Consider the following 16,317-nt stretch of genomic DNA (forward strand, 5'->3'; position numbering starts at 1 on the left):
CTCAGGCAATGTGTCCTCAGCTTCCAAGATTTACAAACTCAAATTTACATCAGGGTCTACCTTAAGTGTTAATGGCTTAGTAGCAGCATGGTTCTTAAGCATTTGGTTTCGGGAAGAGGCCCTTCATACTTGGTACTAATTTTAACATTGGGCATATAGCACTCTGTGGTAGGATATACTGTCTCTATGGTTTGATGTCCCACGTAAATGACATCTTTTTATTTATTTACTTTTTGCCAGATTTCCATCAAATGACAATCCTCTGTTCTCACAAATCATCTGTCCACCTTCAAGCAGGTAGATTGAGACTTTCAATCCCTATGTAAGCAAAGATCTGTGCCTCTACTAACCCTGAAGAAGTTGTAGGTAGCGAGTCTTCAGCTGCCGTAAAGTCTTTAAATTGCGCAGTCACAGTCTCGGAGGGGAAAATACGAACAGTGGAAAAGACAAGGAAGCTATGCCGACACGGGGAGGAGAAGGAGCCCTTTAATCCAGAGTCTGCTTGAAGCCTTTTGAAGTAAAATAAGATAGAAAATGCCAATTATTTGATACCGACTTGCTGATTTATTTAGTAATTTACTTAAAGCACTGCCATTTGCCAAGCATGGCTTCCCTTGCTACCTGAGAGAAATAGATGAAACGACTCGTCATTGCCTTTACCTGCGGACCACAACAGACTCTGCCGTAAAACCTCCCTTGATTGCTCGCTCCATCTTGTGGTTTTGACCCATACTGAGAAGGCCTTTCGTGAGCTGTCCTCACTTCCGGTCCGACAATGACATCTCCTTTCTGCTCTCATTTTGTGTCGGAACGCTTACTGCAGAAAGATTCCCACAACACTTTCGTCAGCTAGTAACAAAAAACGCACATAATTAACAGCATCTGCTTACGTTTTTCTTCCTTCCCAGCTACAAACCTGCGTTTTCTAAGGTCTCACAGAAACTCTCTTTACAATAAAATCTCATGTTCTAACCGCTTTTGCAATCCTAGAATAACACCCAAAGCCAATTTATAATATCATTTATCAAGAGAGAGAAAAAAAACAGCCTTTAAGATGATTTAAGAGGGCTGGAGAGATGGCTCAGTGGTTAAGACCACTGGCTGTTCAATTCCTAGCAACCACATGGTGGCTTACAACCATCTAGGGATCTGATGCCCTATTCTGGTATGTCTGAAGACAGCTACAGTGTACTTATATACATAAAATAAATAAATCTTTTTTAAAAAGATGATTTAAGAGCTACCAAAATGGCAATGATGAGAAGCCTGCCCTGGAGAGTGGGGAGGGGAGAGCAGGGACAGGTTTTCTCTTTCCCTGAGTGTGGCTGAGATGTAAAGTGGATAGAACTTGCTGAATAAGCTTAGCAATTTGCCCTCAATCACCAGAACCTCCATGTACAGGTTAGTTTGTGGAAGGAATAGCAACTGAGAGACCGTGTCCATCCTACTGGCCAGTAGTCCTGACTGCGTGTCAGGACCTTGATTGTTGATTGAGGCTCTAGCCCACTGTGGTGGTGCCACACCTGGGCAGGTGGTCCTGGGAAATACAAGAAAGAGGCCTGAGGGAGCCACAAGCAACAAGCAATGTTCTTCCACGACCTCCACTTCAGTTCCCACCCCCAGGTCCCTGCTTGAGTTCCTGCCCTGAATTTCCTCAGCGGTGGCCTGTGATGCAGATGTGTCAGCCAAATAAGCCTTTTTTGTTGCCTGTTGGTCAGTGTTTTGTCACATCGACAGAAATCAAACTAGAATACCCATAAACATGAACAGTGAGAATTAACTTCACAACGTTGTTCTCTGATGTCTACACATATGTGATGGTTTGTGTACGCTTGGCCCAGGGAGTGGCAGGTGTGGCCTTCATGGAGTAGGTGTGTCACTGCGGCTTTAAGACCCTCGTCCTAGCTGCCCGGAAGCCAGTATTCTGCTAGCAGCCTTCAGATGAGGATGTTGAACTCTCAGCTCCTCCTGCACCATGCCTGCCTGGATGCTGCCATGTTCCTGCCTTGATGATAATGGACTGAACCTCTGAACCTGTAAGCCAGCCCCAATTAAATGTTGTCCTTCATAAGAGTTGCCTTGTTCATGGTGTCTGTTCACAACAGTAACACCCTAACTAAGACAACCTGTATGGTGGCTTGTGTGTCCCTACACAGATATCATGTGTATGCACACACAATAACAACAACACAACATAATGAATATGAACAGATTTTTAAATGCTAAGACATCCACAAAACAGACACATTTAAGAAAAGATTCCAGGTACACCTAGCCTAAGGCTGCTACCTCTATACCCCTTAGTTGCTTTAAATCGGCTATAAGGGGGTGTATTGCTATTAACCCCATGATATCTGTCTCTTAACTCCCTTACCCTATGTATGTAGGATCAGAGAAGACTAACTAGTGGGAAGACAGGAGAAGTTATGGAACATGGGTAGGGGAAGGCTGCTGTGTTTTATAAAACATCGGTGGTGTGATGTGGGGAGGGGGTTGTGCCTTAGCAGGCCCTGCCAAGGTGTGCTCCTCTCCACCCCGAACAATCAAGCCATGTAACAGACCAAGTATAAAGAAGGGTTATTGTCAGGAAGAGAGGGATACCTGGTGAAGGGTGTGGAGGCAGAGAAAGGGGTAGAGACAGACAGAAATAGGAGAGAGGAAGAGGGAGAGAGAGAGAGGGCACGGGGAGAGAGAGGGAGAGAGAGGGAGAGAGAAAGGAGAGAAGGGAGAGGGGAGAGAGGGGAGAGAGAGAAGAAGAGGGAAGAGAAAGAGGGGACAGGGGTAGGAGCTTTCTTATACATGAGCCAGCTCCTACCTGGATGTTCCTAGGTAACTGCTGGGCGGAGCCTAGCAAATGTGGCCCTCACACACATGAAGCCTGTCTCCAACTGAGAAAGAAGAATCCACCACAGCTGCCAACATCCATCATGAAGGAACCACAGAGAGACAATATTCCTTTTGCATAGAAATCTTTTGTTAACCAGCAATGACCAGGCTCAAGGCCTGTCTGTATATGCCTGTTGAGTAGGACCTCATTCCACTCAGATATTTTTCTGGTAACCTCACAAACAAGGTTACTAATTATTTCTTACAGTGGAGATCTGTCTTTTGTGCCAGTGATCCAGCATTTTCCGTGTCACCGGAAATCCTGTCAAGTACGGGACCTTTGCAGACCTCCAGTGATGTAAGCGTCACAACCCACCAAAACAGACCGTGCACCTTTTGTCAGAGCAACAAACTGCAACTCTTCCTGAGAAGCACACACTCTTGCCCAGGACTGTGTCTTACTTTCTTTCCAAGCACCCTTTTCTCTTCATCCTTGTACTAAAATGGCTTACACCGATCTGTAATCCCATTTCTAGAAGATCTGAGGCCCCTTTCTGGCCTCTGCAGGCACTGAATGTGCACAGTCCACATACCTACTTACAGGAAAACACCATACATATGAAAGAAAAATAAATGTTTTTGAGAGAGAGAGAGACTTGTGTCCCTCTCTTAGTCTACCAAACTATTGAGATAAGGGGTCCCAAGAATTTGGAATTTCCCCAGAAACATCATACTGGAGGAGGAGAAAGGCTGAAGCCTGTGCAGCAAGATCAAAGATCTTCTACTTTGTATTAAAAAACATGTCTGTAAAAATACAAATTTGTGGATTAAGTATTTCTTTTTTTTTTTTTTAAAACATTTATTTTATGTATGTGAGTACACCATTGCTGTCTTCAGACACACCAGAAGAGGTCATCAGATCCCATTACAGATGGTGGTGAGCCACCATGTGGGTGCTGTGGGAATTGAACTTGGGACCTCTGGAAGAACAGTCAGTGCTTTTAACCACTGAGCCATCATCTCTCCAGCCCAGATTAAGTATTTCTAAAGCTACTAAAGTGTGATCTAACCAATCATACCCAATCTTTTTATTTTTAAAATCTATCTTTGTAGTTACTATGTGCATATACATTATTCACATGGTATTGTTTTTAAACTACTTCTATGGAAAAATTATAAGTAAATGATCTTATTAATTATTAGATCAAACTTAACCAGACACTGTTTAATTCGTTGTATGTAAAGCTTATGAAAAAAGTGAGAAGTCCCCACTCTGCTTCCTACTTGCCTGTCCACATACGAGCTCTAGGCTATGCCTGTGAGCATGCCTTTGTTCTGTCATCATGAACTCTCTCTCAAACCACAAATCCAAATAAATACTGCTTCCTTTTATAAGTGTCCTTGGTCTCGGTGTTCTGTCACAGCAATAGAAAAGTCACTAATGAGTACTGTCTTGATTATGGCTTTACTGCTGTGAACAGACACCACGACCATTGCAAGTCTTATAAAGGACAATATTTAATTGGGGCTGACTTACAGGTTCGGAGGTTCAGTCCATCATCATCAAGTCCATCAAGGTGGGAACAGGGCAGCATCCAGGCAAGCATGTTACAGGAGGAGGTGAGAGTTCTACATCTTCATCTGGAGGCTGCTAGAATGAGAGTCTTAAGCCCATGCCCACAGTGACACACCTACTCCAACAGGGCCACACCTTCTAATAGTGCCATTCCCTGGGCCAAGCATATGCAAACCATAACAAGTACCCTATAGGATATCACTCAAAAGGTTCTATAGAAAGTCACCTATCCTCTAGCTTCTTGACTGGGGGGGAGGGGGATGTCATGGAGACCCACCAGGGACCTCTCACCAGTGTCTGTCACAGAGAGAAAGATGTTCTCATTGCTTCTAAGGGAAGCCAGGTTCAGTGAGGTCTTGACTAATGTCCATAGGTGGGAAAGAGGCTAAGGGGCATTCTTCTGCTCCCAGGTGACATCTACTGGCCTTGACAGTAAAAACAAATGGAAAAGGGGATCCCTTTGGTCTTCAACTTCAGCTTTCTTTAAAGTGTTCTTTGTATCTCACTACATTCTTCATACAGTCACCAGTATTCTTTTTATAAACAGTCTAAGAGATCACACCCCCAAAACAAGCCATGAAGGAGAACTGTCCTGAAACCAACAGGGCCCAGCTTTTCTGGCTCTTGGCTTTCCTGAGGTCATGAACTGGTATAATCATGTCACTCTGACTTGTGCCTTATACAATAATCTTATACAATTTGTGTCTCATAAAATCTCTAGCAATTTCAAAATAAACTCCTGCTGACACAGGGTTTCAAGCCAGAGCCTGTGACTGGAAATCCAAAGCCTCCAATAAATAAAATAGGGAGAGATCTGGGTGTGGAGGTACTCAACCTTAATCCCGGCACTCAGGTGGCAGAGGCAGAAGGATCTCAGCAAGCTTCAGGCCAGCCAGGTCTACAAAATGGGTAGACAGGACCGCCAGGTTTGGGTTAGTGTGGATTAAGATTAGGTTAGGTGTGATTACCCACCACACCTGGCTGTCCAATCTCAACTATTTATGTTAACGTCTGACTCACATATCACACAGTAAACATATACATCTATCTATATACACGTGGCTTTCAGAATGAATACAAGTCAGAAAGGCTGCAGCAAAGTTCAGAAGGTTTCAGAAGCAGGTGATGAGAAAGAACCACCGACAAGACAATGAACCGGCCCAGAGGGAGCTGCTGGGTCAGGCTTTGAGAGCCAAGCTGTAGGATGGGAAAGGCTGAACTGACACTGACAACAGGAAGCCACAGATTCAGGTCTGTGAGTGAACAGGTGGGTGAGCAGACAGTTCAGTTGGCTGCGTCAACGGCAGGGAGACAAGTGAAGCTGAAGTTCCAGGGACAATGGGGTGCCACACACACCAGGTGTCAGATGGTAGATTGGTGTGAAGGTAGGCCATATCAATGTGGGGTGTCCACCACTTTATGAGGTCCAGGCAAGGGACTTTGAAGGCTTTCCTTGACCCAGATTGTCTGGTTTCCGTGCAGAAAAGAACTCCCTACTCAAAGGGAACAAGAAATACTTAATTCTGGAGCCAAAACAAACAACAAAACAAAAACCAGGAGTAACTATGACCCAGAAACATAGATTTCGTTCTCACCCAAATACAATGTTCTGATGCGAGAGCAGTTTAAGAGTTTTTACAATAACAGAGCAAAGAAAGTAATCAAGGCATCCTTTTCTTTTTTTCAATTTATTTATTTATTTGACTTTACAACCCAATATCAGCCCTTCCTCTCCTCCCAGTACCCCCTCATGCAAGTCTTTCCTCCCATTCCACCTTCCCCTTAAGGGGAAGCCCCCTCTGGGCGTCATCACCCCTAAAACACCCCCACAAGGCATTCTGAAAATACACTGGCTGGGAATATCCGGGAGGTAGGTACTGCTGGTACCTCAGCTCCAGGGCTCTGATGTTACCCCATAGTATTTTTAGCCCTTCCAATTGGTAGAAGACAGGGTTTTTGTTAAGTTAATACATTGGAGAGGATTTTAGTCTGTGTATCAGGATGTTACATCTGGCACATGGCTCTTTATGAAGCCAAGGATAGCCCAAGAGAAATTGTAATCAGGCTTCTGGAATGTTCCAAATACTCCACAGTCATCGAAGTTAGTTATAGACACAGCTTCTTTAGAAATTCTCGTTTATACTGCTAAGTTCTTAGGCTTGATTTCCCTGGTGTGATTTCAACACACCATGTGTTCCTATTGTCTCAGTGGGACAAGGAGCTGGGGGGCCGGGGAGCTGTGGGAACAGGAAGAGCAGGCCTGGAGCAAGAGTGGAGTCGAGGTGTGTCCAAACCCCAGAAATCTCATCACTCCCCACCTGCCCCAGGCCTGCATGTCCTGGCACACAAAGCCCTGTGCCCCCAACCCTTGCCTCACCAATGGAAGTCACAGAGCCTATAGCCAGGTTAAAGTTCCTTTGCTCCTATAAAGTCATGTCCAGCAGCACCTGGAATTCCTCCTCATGCAAATGAGGCATCCCTCGCACCCCATCCCAGCCAATGGTATACACTCCCCTTTGACAGCCCCTAGTCAACCCCCAAAGATTTAAACAGTCAGTTACCCCCAATAAAGAAACTAGTTCTCTGAAACTCTGTGTGTGTGTGTGTGTGTGTGTGTGTGTGTGTGTGTTATTTGCCCACGTACTCACCGATGACCCACAATGGGCCTGGCTACCCCTGGGTCTGGGTTGGACACCAGCCAGCGTACCCCAATAGATTTGTATGGTGGCTCCCTCGCTACTCCCAGGAATAAGTCATTTACCAATCTGTGCTGAACGGACTTTACGAGTGTTTGATGGGTAGGATAGTTTATGAGTCTGCTCAAGACCTGTGGTCACCCTGCTCCCTCAAAACAGGGTCAGAAGCTGCCTGTTAAACAAAGCCTCCTAGGGTCAGGCTCAGTTTGAAGAACTGTTATTGATACAGTATGAGTAACAGCCCGATGGTTGTGCCAATCCCAGCCCTCATGCACGGGAAGCAGTCTTCTGACCCTGCATGTTATACCGGGTAATTTCTTCTTAACTCTTTCCCCAACTACTACCTCCTCCTTAATAGGAGCACCATCAGATTCTAGGGAGCAAGCTGGGTATGGTGGAGCACACCTTGAATCCCAGGAGTCAGAGGCAAGCCTATCTGTTGTAAGGGTCCATGATTTGCCAAAGAATGATACCGTGGACTCAAATACTATGTAAACGCAGAGTGTTTTATTCTATAAAAGTCCAGCATGCCAGGGTCTCCCATTACCAAGATGGAGAGACAACCAAGTGAGCTTGCGGACCTGATTTAAAGCACATTAGGGAATTCCGGGGTAGGTAACTTCTATGATGATCTGTATCTCTATGAACATTGGGTGTATCTCTATGAACATTCCATTACCAGGGTGTTGGGGCTGGAAACTTGCTGGAGAGATCTGGAAATTGCTGCTGACCCATTGTCCTTGCCTCAAGCCAGGTGGTGGGGGCAGCTTCGGAGGCCTGGACTTGCCTAGGATTGCCCAGTTCTTGGAAACAGAGATTTAGGCCTAGTCTCCTTAACTGCCAATTTGAAGCCTGTCATGGAATCAGATTAGCCCTCTCACCGTGAGTCTGTGGACAGCCTGTTCTACATAGTGAATTATAGGATAGCCAGGGCTACATAGTAAGTAAGTAAGTAAGTAAGTAAGTAAGTAAGTCTTTTTTTTTTTTTTTTTGGTTTTTTGAGACAGGGTTTCTCTGTTTAGTCCTGGCTGTCCTGGAACTCACTCTGTAGACCAGGCTGGCCTCGAACTCAGAAATCCGCCTGTCTCTGCCTCCCAAGTGCTGGGATTAAAGGCGTGTGCCACCACCGCCCGGCGTAAGTAAGTCTTAATCAGGGTTTCTATTGCTGACAAGAGACACCATGACCAAGGCAACTCTTATAAATGAAAACATTCAATTGGGGCTGGCTCACAGTGTCAGAGGTTCAGTCCATTACCATCATGGCAGGAAGCACTGCGGCAGTGCAGGCAGACATGGTGATGAAGGGGCTGATTTTCTACGTCTTGATTCAAAGGCAGCCAGGAGATTACCAGCAGCCTGTTTTTTCGTAAGTCTAGAATCATTGTTTACCAAGAACATGGGCTGTACAGTAACTGCAGGAGATGACCATGCAGAGCCAGGGCAAACATACCATAAGACACAGAAGATGGGCGTGAGAAGCCTTGAGCTCAGGGAAAACGGAAGTTGAGAAGTAGTTAGCATGACTTCCCTGTGGTCACTTAACTGGAGAAAGGAGTTAGCCTTGGATTTGACGCTTCCTCATGCAGACTACCTGTTCCTTCATCCAGACTTCCCTTCTCCTCCGAAAGAGTGGGAACACTAGAACTGCTCGTGTTTTCTCTGTACGATTAATCTTGCTGGTCCCCCACAACGTGCCTTTTCTCATCTCCGATTTTACTGAGTGTTTCCTGTGAGAGTCTGCCAAGGACTTGCCCACTTCGGTGTCTTTGATTTTCTTTTAAGAAAAGCAAAATTTATGGAAGTAAAACTGGGCTTTGACACAGGAACCGTAACAAAAATTTCCATTCCTGACTGAACATAAATCACCTGTCTCCACACCGCCTTGGGTTTGAACTTCCGCTGCTCTAATTTGGGAGAACACAGGTGTCAGCTCTCAGCAAAAATCTGCCATTTTCACCGGGGTCAGGAGACACCCCGGGTGTAATCAGACGCAGACCTGAAACAGGAGCCGCCGGAAATTTCTTTGGGGAATTTTCATTTTACCTCAACTTATTCAACAGCATCTAACAGGAGAGTTCTTTTGGCCCAGGTGTTTACTACAAAATAAGAGAAACAGCTTGATCTCTTCAATTAAACTGTAATCTTCGCCTTGGGGCATCACAATGACAGCATCTCAGGCCAGCTGCGGCAAGAGGCTTGCTTTGTTCTGCAGCTACTGGGTACCAAGTAGTGACTCTTCAAAAGACAGCTAAGTTAGGGAGCTTCTTGCTATTCAAGAGTTCCCAGTGGGTTCTGCAAGGATCTGGCTGCTGCAGGCCTCCTGCGAGCCTCAGTGGTCTGACCAGGGACAGGAAGGCTCTTTTGAACATGTATTAGTTAGTTATTTTTCTTGTCCTTTTGACAAAATACCATACTGAAACACACACACAGACACACACACACACACACACCAAAACAACAGCAAAAACCAAAACCAACCAAACAAACACAAAACTAAATCCACTTGAGATTTCTTTTCACTCACAGCTTAAGGACATGAAGTGCGTCGTGACAGGATGACATAACCATGGTCTCTGGCATTGGATATTCACACTGCCTGGTCACATTGCATCTCAGACTTCCACTGGGATGGGTCATACCCCTCAGAGATCTCCCCCAAGCCAGCCACCTCAGAGTGAGTGTCAAGCTGAGGCAAAACAGAAAGATAGGGGAATACAGTGCCGAGGGAGAAAGGCTGAGAGGAAGGAAGCTCTGTCCGGCCTGGTCTGTTTTTACTGCTGACATAGCAGGAGATTTCAGACACACTGACAGGAGCCCACGCATGGGTTGGTGAGTTGGCTCAGCAGGCACAGTTCCTAGAACCAGAATGTTAGAAGGAGGGAGCTGGTCCCTACAGCTGTCTTCTGAGTTTCATGACACATGCATGTACTCCCCAGTAAGTAAACAAATGTGTGTGCATATGTATATATATATATATATATATATATATATATATACACATATATATGTGCATATGTATTATATATAATACACATATATGTATATACACACATATGTATATATATGTATATATACACACATATAAATATGTGTGTATATATACATATATATGTGTATTATGCATATATGTGTGTATATACATACATATATATGTGTATTATGCATACATGTGTGTATATACATACACATATATGTATATATGCATATATGATATGCATATATATATGAACTGAATGGCTGCAGAGACAGAATGTATTTTCCAAAGACATCTTGTCAAAGACAATAAATTGTGCTCACTTAGAGCCAGATGATGCATTCGCAAGGACACCTCAGCCTAGACTGTGGAGGGCAGTAATTAGATTGTACCTACCTATGGCTGAAACCAAGTATAACCTTGAGTTTTTAGGATTCAAGTCTTTCCCCCCCTAAATTCACCTTGAGATTTTGTTTACTAAGAAAAACTCTTTAATCTTGAACATTGTACAAGCTCTCCTCTATGGGCAAACGTCAGAAAACAAAGGTGGAGTGTCCTCAGGAACCACTGGAGACGAGAGCCAAACCAGCCATTGTCAAGGACCCAGCCCCTGGGCCGCTGGGGACTCGGCGGGGAAAGGGATTTGCTGCTCTAAGCCTAACGACCTGACCAGCCCCTGGGAACTACACCCTGGAAGAAGAAAACACATCCACTGAAAGTTGTCCTCTGACCTCTGTATAAGTATTGAAGTGCAGTGCCTCACTCCACACATGCATACACACATGCACACACACACACCACACACACATACCATACACACATACCACACACACCACCTACATACCACATACACACTATGCACACTACATCATACCATATTCACTATACACACACACCACATCATACCATACCCACACCACACCCACTACATACACACCACACACACCACATCATACCACACACACATATACACACACCACACCCACCACATACACACCACATCATACCACACACATACACACCACATACCACATACAAACCACACACATGCCACACATACATACACACACCACACACACCACACACACCACATACATACAACACACGCACACAACATACATACCCCACACACATACCACACACGCACACACACCAGACACACCACATCATAAAACACATACAGACACCCACACCCCATACCACACATGCAGGACACACACAACACATGTACACCGCATACATACCACATCACACCACACCACACCACACCACATCACACCACACACACATACACATACATACACATGTAAATAAATAAATGTAACAATTTTTTGAAAAGCTGAGACACGTTGGCACACACCTTTAATTATAGCACACAGGAGGCAGAGGCAAGAGGATCTCTGTGAGTTTGAGGCCAGCCTGGGCTACATAGAAAGTTCTAGGACAGCCAGGATTACATAAAGAGACCCTGTCTCAAATAATAACAACACATTAAATATACGGTCAACTTGCTTCTTGTTTGGTTCTTCCTGATATCCCTTTCTTTGTTCTAGCAGTGACTCTCAGTTTGGTCTAGGCAGAGATCTCTAGAAACACTCCTTAGTCAGCTGCTGTCGTGGTATAGACCCTTGGCTGGTGACAGTGTTCCTCTCCAAAGGTCCGATAGCCATCACCATCTGTGGACCAAGTACCCAACCACAGGAGTCTGTGGAGGCCATTTCAGATCTAAACTATAAGGAGCGGACATCTTTAAAAGCTTTCTTGCTCTCGGCACTGTCTCTAATCCTTAAATCACTGAGGTGGTCTCCACGCTGACGATCCCCGGTTACTGATGGGCAAGTGGCCTTGGCGGTATTTGGTGTATTTGAAGATACACCAACGTCTTTTTCCAAGCTACCCTGCATCATCTTTCCACTCTTCTTAAAATTACTCTGGCTATTCAGAGCCAGAATGGTAGCCTTGGACTGGAGGGATGGCTCAGCAGTTAAGAGCACTGACTGCTCTTCCAGGAGTACTGAGTTCAATTCCCAGTAACCACATGTGGCTCACAACCATCTGTAATGGGATCTGATGTCTTCTTCTGGTGTGTGTGTCTGAAGACAGCGACAGGGTACTCATATACATACAATAAATAAATCTTTTTTTAAAAAGGAAGGAAGGAAGGAAGGAAGGAAGGAAGGAAGGAAGAAGGAAGGAAGGAAGAAATGATAGCCTCGTTGTAGAATGGGGCCTGCAGTGGGGAGATTTTCTCTGCTGGACTGCATTAGCAGAGGAAGGCAACGTTATAGCTAGCAGTGGGCGCTCACATGTGGCGTAAATCACTGGCCTGGAAAATGGATAGTAGTGACTTTTCTTATTACTGTGACCCATTTTATTTGACAAGAAGCAACTTGGAAGAGGGAGGAGGGTTTGTCTGGCTTCTGCTTTAAGGATACACAGCCCATCATGGTGGGGCAGGCACAGTGACAGAGCATGGGGTGGCTAGTCACATCCTGTCCACAGCCAGGAAGCTGAGACTGGGCGGGAAGTAGGGCCATGCTACCTAACCTAAAGGTCTGGCTCCCGTGGTTCATTTCCTCCAGGAAGGCTCCACCTCCTTAGTGTTCCACAACCTTCCAGAACAACACCACCAACTAGGGGCAAGGGTTCAAACACATGAACCTGCAGGAGACATTTAGCATTCAAATAACAGTAGTAAAAAAGACTTTAGAATCTTAGGAGTGCTGGTCAGAGTCAGGAATGTCCCCCATAGTCTCAGACATCTGAATACTTGGTGTTTCCGTGTCAGGAGGCTTAGGTCCGTGGCCCCTCTGGAGGAAGACTCCCCCTGGGGGCAAGCTGTGAGAGTAACAGACCTTATGTACCTGTAGTTTGCTCTCTTTGGGTCATGCCTGGAGCTGCAGATGTGAGGTCTCAGTTTCCTGTTCCTGTCGCCCACAGTCATGCTGTCCCGCCATTGAGGACTCTGACTTTCTGGAACCAGAAACCAGATCACACTCATTTTTCTAATAAGTTGCCTCGGCAACTTGCTGCACACCCCCAAAGATCCCACAAATCCATCTATATATTGTTCCTAACACAGAAAGCCCTAGAGCTTTGTCAAGTCTTGGGGGACAGACACACTTGCAGACTCAAAGCTCAAGAGGCTGAAGCTGCCTTGGCCACAGTATATAGTCCTGTGCTTAAAAAAATAACGCTTTTATTATGTGCTTGGTATTCAAGTCAGAGTATCCGAAGATCAACTAGTAAGAGGCCTGCTCTCTTTGGGGCTCATCACCTAGGTGAAAAAACAAGCAAGTAGCCAATGGAGGAGGGTTTTCTAAGTGCTGTGATGTGCGTTCTGAGAAACAGAAATTGGAACCAGGAAGCCAGGCTGGTGACCAGATTGGGTCTGCCTGACCCTGATTCTATCAGTACTGTGTGTGTGTGTGTGTGTGTGTGTGTGTGTGTGTGTGTGTGTGTGTGTGTCACTGCAGCCACTCTGTCCCAGAGAGTGGAGAGTGCTATTCACAGAAAGCACTGTGGTTAATTTCACACAGTGATTGACATTAGACACCTAGCTGAAGTGACTATTTGGAGAGTTTTCCTCAAACTAAATTCCTATCCCGACTCTCCCATCTTGCTTCCAAATGGCAATATTCATCCTCAGATCCAGAATCCATCATCCATCACTGCTACCTGCCTATTTTTGTTTGCTTGTTTTGTTTTGAGACAGGGTTTCTCTGTGTAGCCCTGGCTGTCCTGGAACTCACTCTATAGACCAGGCTGGCCTCAAACTCACAGAGATCCAAATGCCTCTGCATCTCGGTGTGCCCTGCCCCCACCTCCCTGCTGCCATGTGCCTCTTAACCTACATCCCACAAAAATCATCTCAAATATTAGTTGTCCAGGGAACACATACCTCTTTCTCTAGAAGTCCTTCACATGTCCCCTCTAAAGTTCTGCCCCCATTTAGACTTTTCAGTGCTTGTCATAAGAGGACAGCATCCTAGGTTTCTCCGTGTACTCCAGATCCTTAATTTTACAATTTATTTCTAAAGGTCAGTCACAAGAACTTGTTGGCCTATGCTACAGGGTCTCCTTTCCTACCATCCTTCCACCGTAAAGCCTTTGGTTCCCTGACATTCTGTGCAGTACAGGTGGGAACAAGAAGTAGAGACACCACACAGAAGGCAGCTAGGTTCCTTCCTAGGCCACGATTTTCTACCTTTAAAATGGATTCTATTACTCCCCTTCTCCTCTGGCTTGTTGAAATTACTTGGGTTTTGACGTTAGCAGTGCACGTGATGCTAGCGTAAACTAGGAAGGAGGAAGTCCCGGTCCCCGGGGCATCACTGTCAGCAAGGGGGCTGTACAGAGAGGCCCCTGCTCTGGAGCAGTTGAGAGCAGAGCCCTGCCTGGGAACTCCCGACTGAGAATGTCCTCTGCACCACAGACATAGGTCCCTGACTGCATTGGGCCCCTGCAGGAAGACTCAGCAAAGCCCCTTGACAGAAAAGTGTTCTTGTTAAAGATTTTATTATTTTATGTGTATGAGTGTTTTGCCTGCATCAGTACATGTGCATCCTGTGTGTGTGTATGTGTGTGTGTGTGTGTGTGTGTGTGTGTGTGTACGCCTGGGGCCTGAAGCGGTCAGAAGAGAGCATCCGATTTCCTGGCAGTGGAGTTACAGACAGTTGTGAGCTTTTGTGTGGGTGATGGGAATTGAACCCAGGTCCTCTACAAGAGCTGCAAGTGCTCTTAACGGCAACTCCCCAGCCCCCTATCTTGTTAGATTTTTAACAGGCCTAGGCTGAGGCCATACTGAAAAGATGACAGCAGTGGGGACTAAAAGGCTTTTCCCTTCTGCACCCGGTTTGTTTTCTCCTTAAAGTATTGAAAACTTCTGTAACAGCTGAGTTAGCAATTTGGTGGTGGGTAGTACCCAGAGGGAGAGGCAGGAAGATGCTTGAGCCAGGCAGTAGTAGTAGTAGTTTGAGGGGCAGCCTGGGTGACACAGTAGAACTCCATTTAAAACTATATATATATGAGAAACATATATGAATGAGAAACCTGTCTTAAAAAACAAAACAAAGTAAAGCAAAACTCAACTTAGGAAGCTGGGCAGTGGTGGCACACGCTTCTAGTCCCCACTGCTGTCATCCGCACTTGGGAGGCAGAGGTAGGGAGCATCTCTGAGTTCCAGGCCAGCCTGGATTACAGAGTGAGTTCCATGACAGCCAGGGCTACACAGAGAATCCCTGTCTCCAAAAACCAAACCAAACCAAACCAAACCAAACCAAACCAAACCAAACCAAACCAAACCAAACCAAACCCAAAATTCAATTTAAAGCTTGGAGAGACGGCTGAAGTAATGAAGAGCACCCATATCAGGGAGGAGCACCCATATCCACCTCCAGGGGCTCTGACGCCATCTTCTGGCCTCTGTGGGCACCATAGTCACATGAGCAAAACCACACACACACACACACACACACACACACACACACACACACACCACGTGCATAGTTAAAATCTTAAAAAATTATTTTTTTGTGACAGGATCCAACTCGCTATGTGGCCAAGAGTGACCTTGAACTCCTGATCTCTCTGCCTCCACTTGCCAAGTGCTGGAACTGCAGGTGTCAATTTATGCTTTTATGTATTAGTTTAAAAATTAACTAAGACACTTGAAAATAAAATCAGATGTTTATGGGCCCCACTATTTTTTCTAACAAAATAACTAACTTCAAAGAGTTCAATTTTCATTGTAAAAAGAGTGATTTCCCAATGTCATTTATCTGAACAGAACAGGTGACGGATTTCACAATTTAGAAGCTATCAGGACCCTAGCCCTGGCCCTGGCCCTGGCCCTGGCCCTGACCCTGACCCTGACCCTAGCTCTAGCCCTAACTTTAGAGTCCAGATGTCAGAGCTAAACAGAAGTAACCCTTCTCCACTTTAAACTTCACGGTAGATTCAGTGATTCATTACTTTTTTTTTTTTTTTTTTTTTTTTTTTTAACATCTACAGCATATTGGCTAATGTGAGTTCTTTCTTTGAGTACAATTAGCTGTGAAGACTCATCTTCATCTGCCCCTCCTCCCAAAGGACCGAGGGTCGGAAATGCAGGTGATTATCAGAGCTGCCTTTGATACCAACATCCTTCTTAGCTGGGAGCCCTTTGAACTGACTTTGATATACAGTAATTAAGAGGGATTCCCGCCTGAAGGAACAGCCGCTGTGGCCCTGCCTCTGGTCTCTTC

Source organism: Arvicanthis niloticus, chromosome 16 (assembly GCF_011762505.2).
Source record: "Arvicanthis niloticus isolate mArvNil1 chromosome 16, mArvNil1.pat.X, whole genome shotgun sequence".
Lineage (NCBI taxonomy): Eukaryota > Metazoa > Chordata > Mammalia > Rodentia > Muridae > Arvicanthis > Arvicanthis niloticus.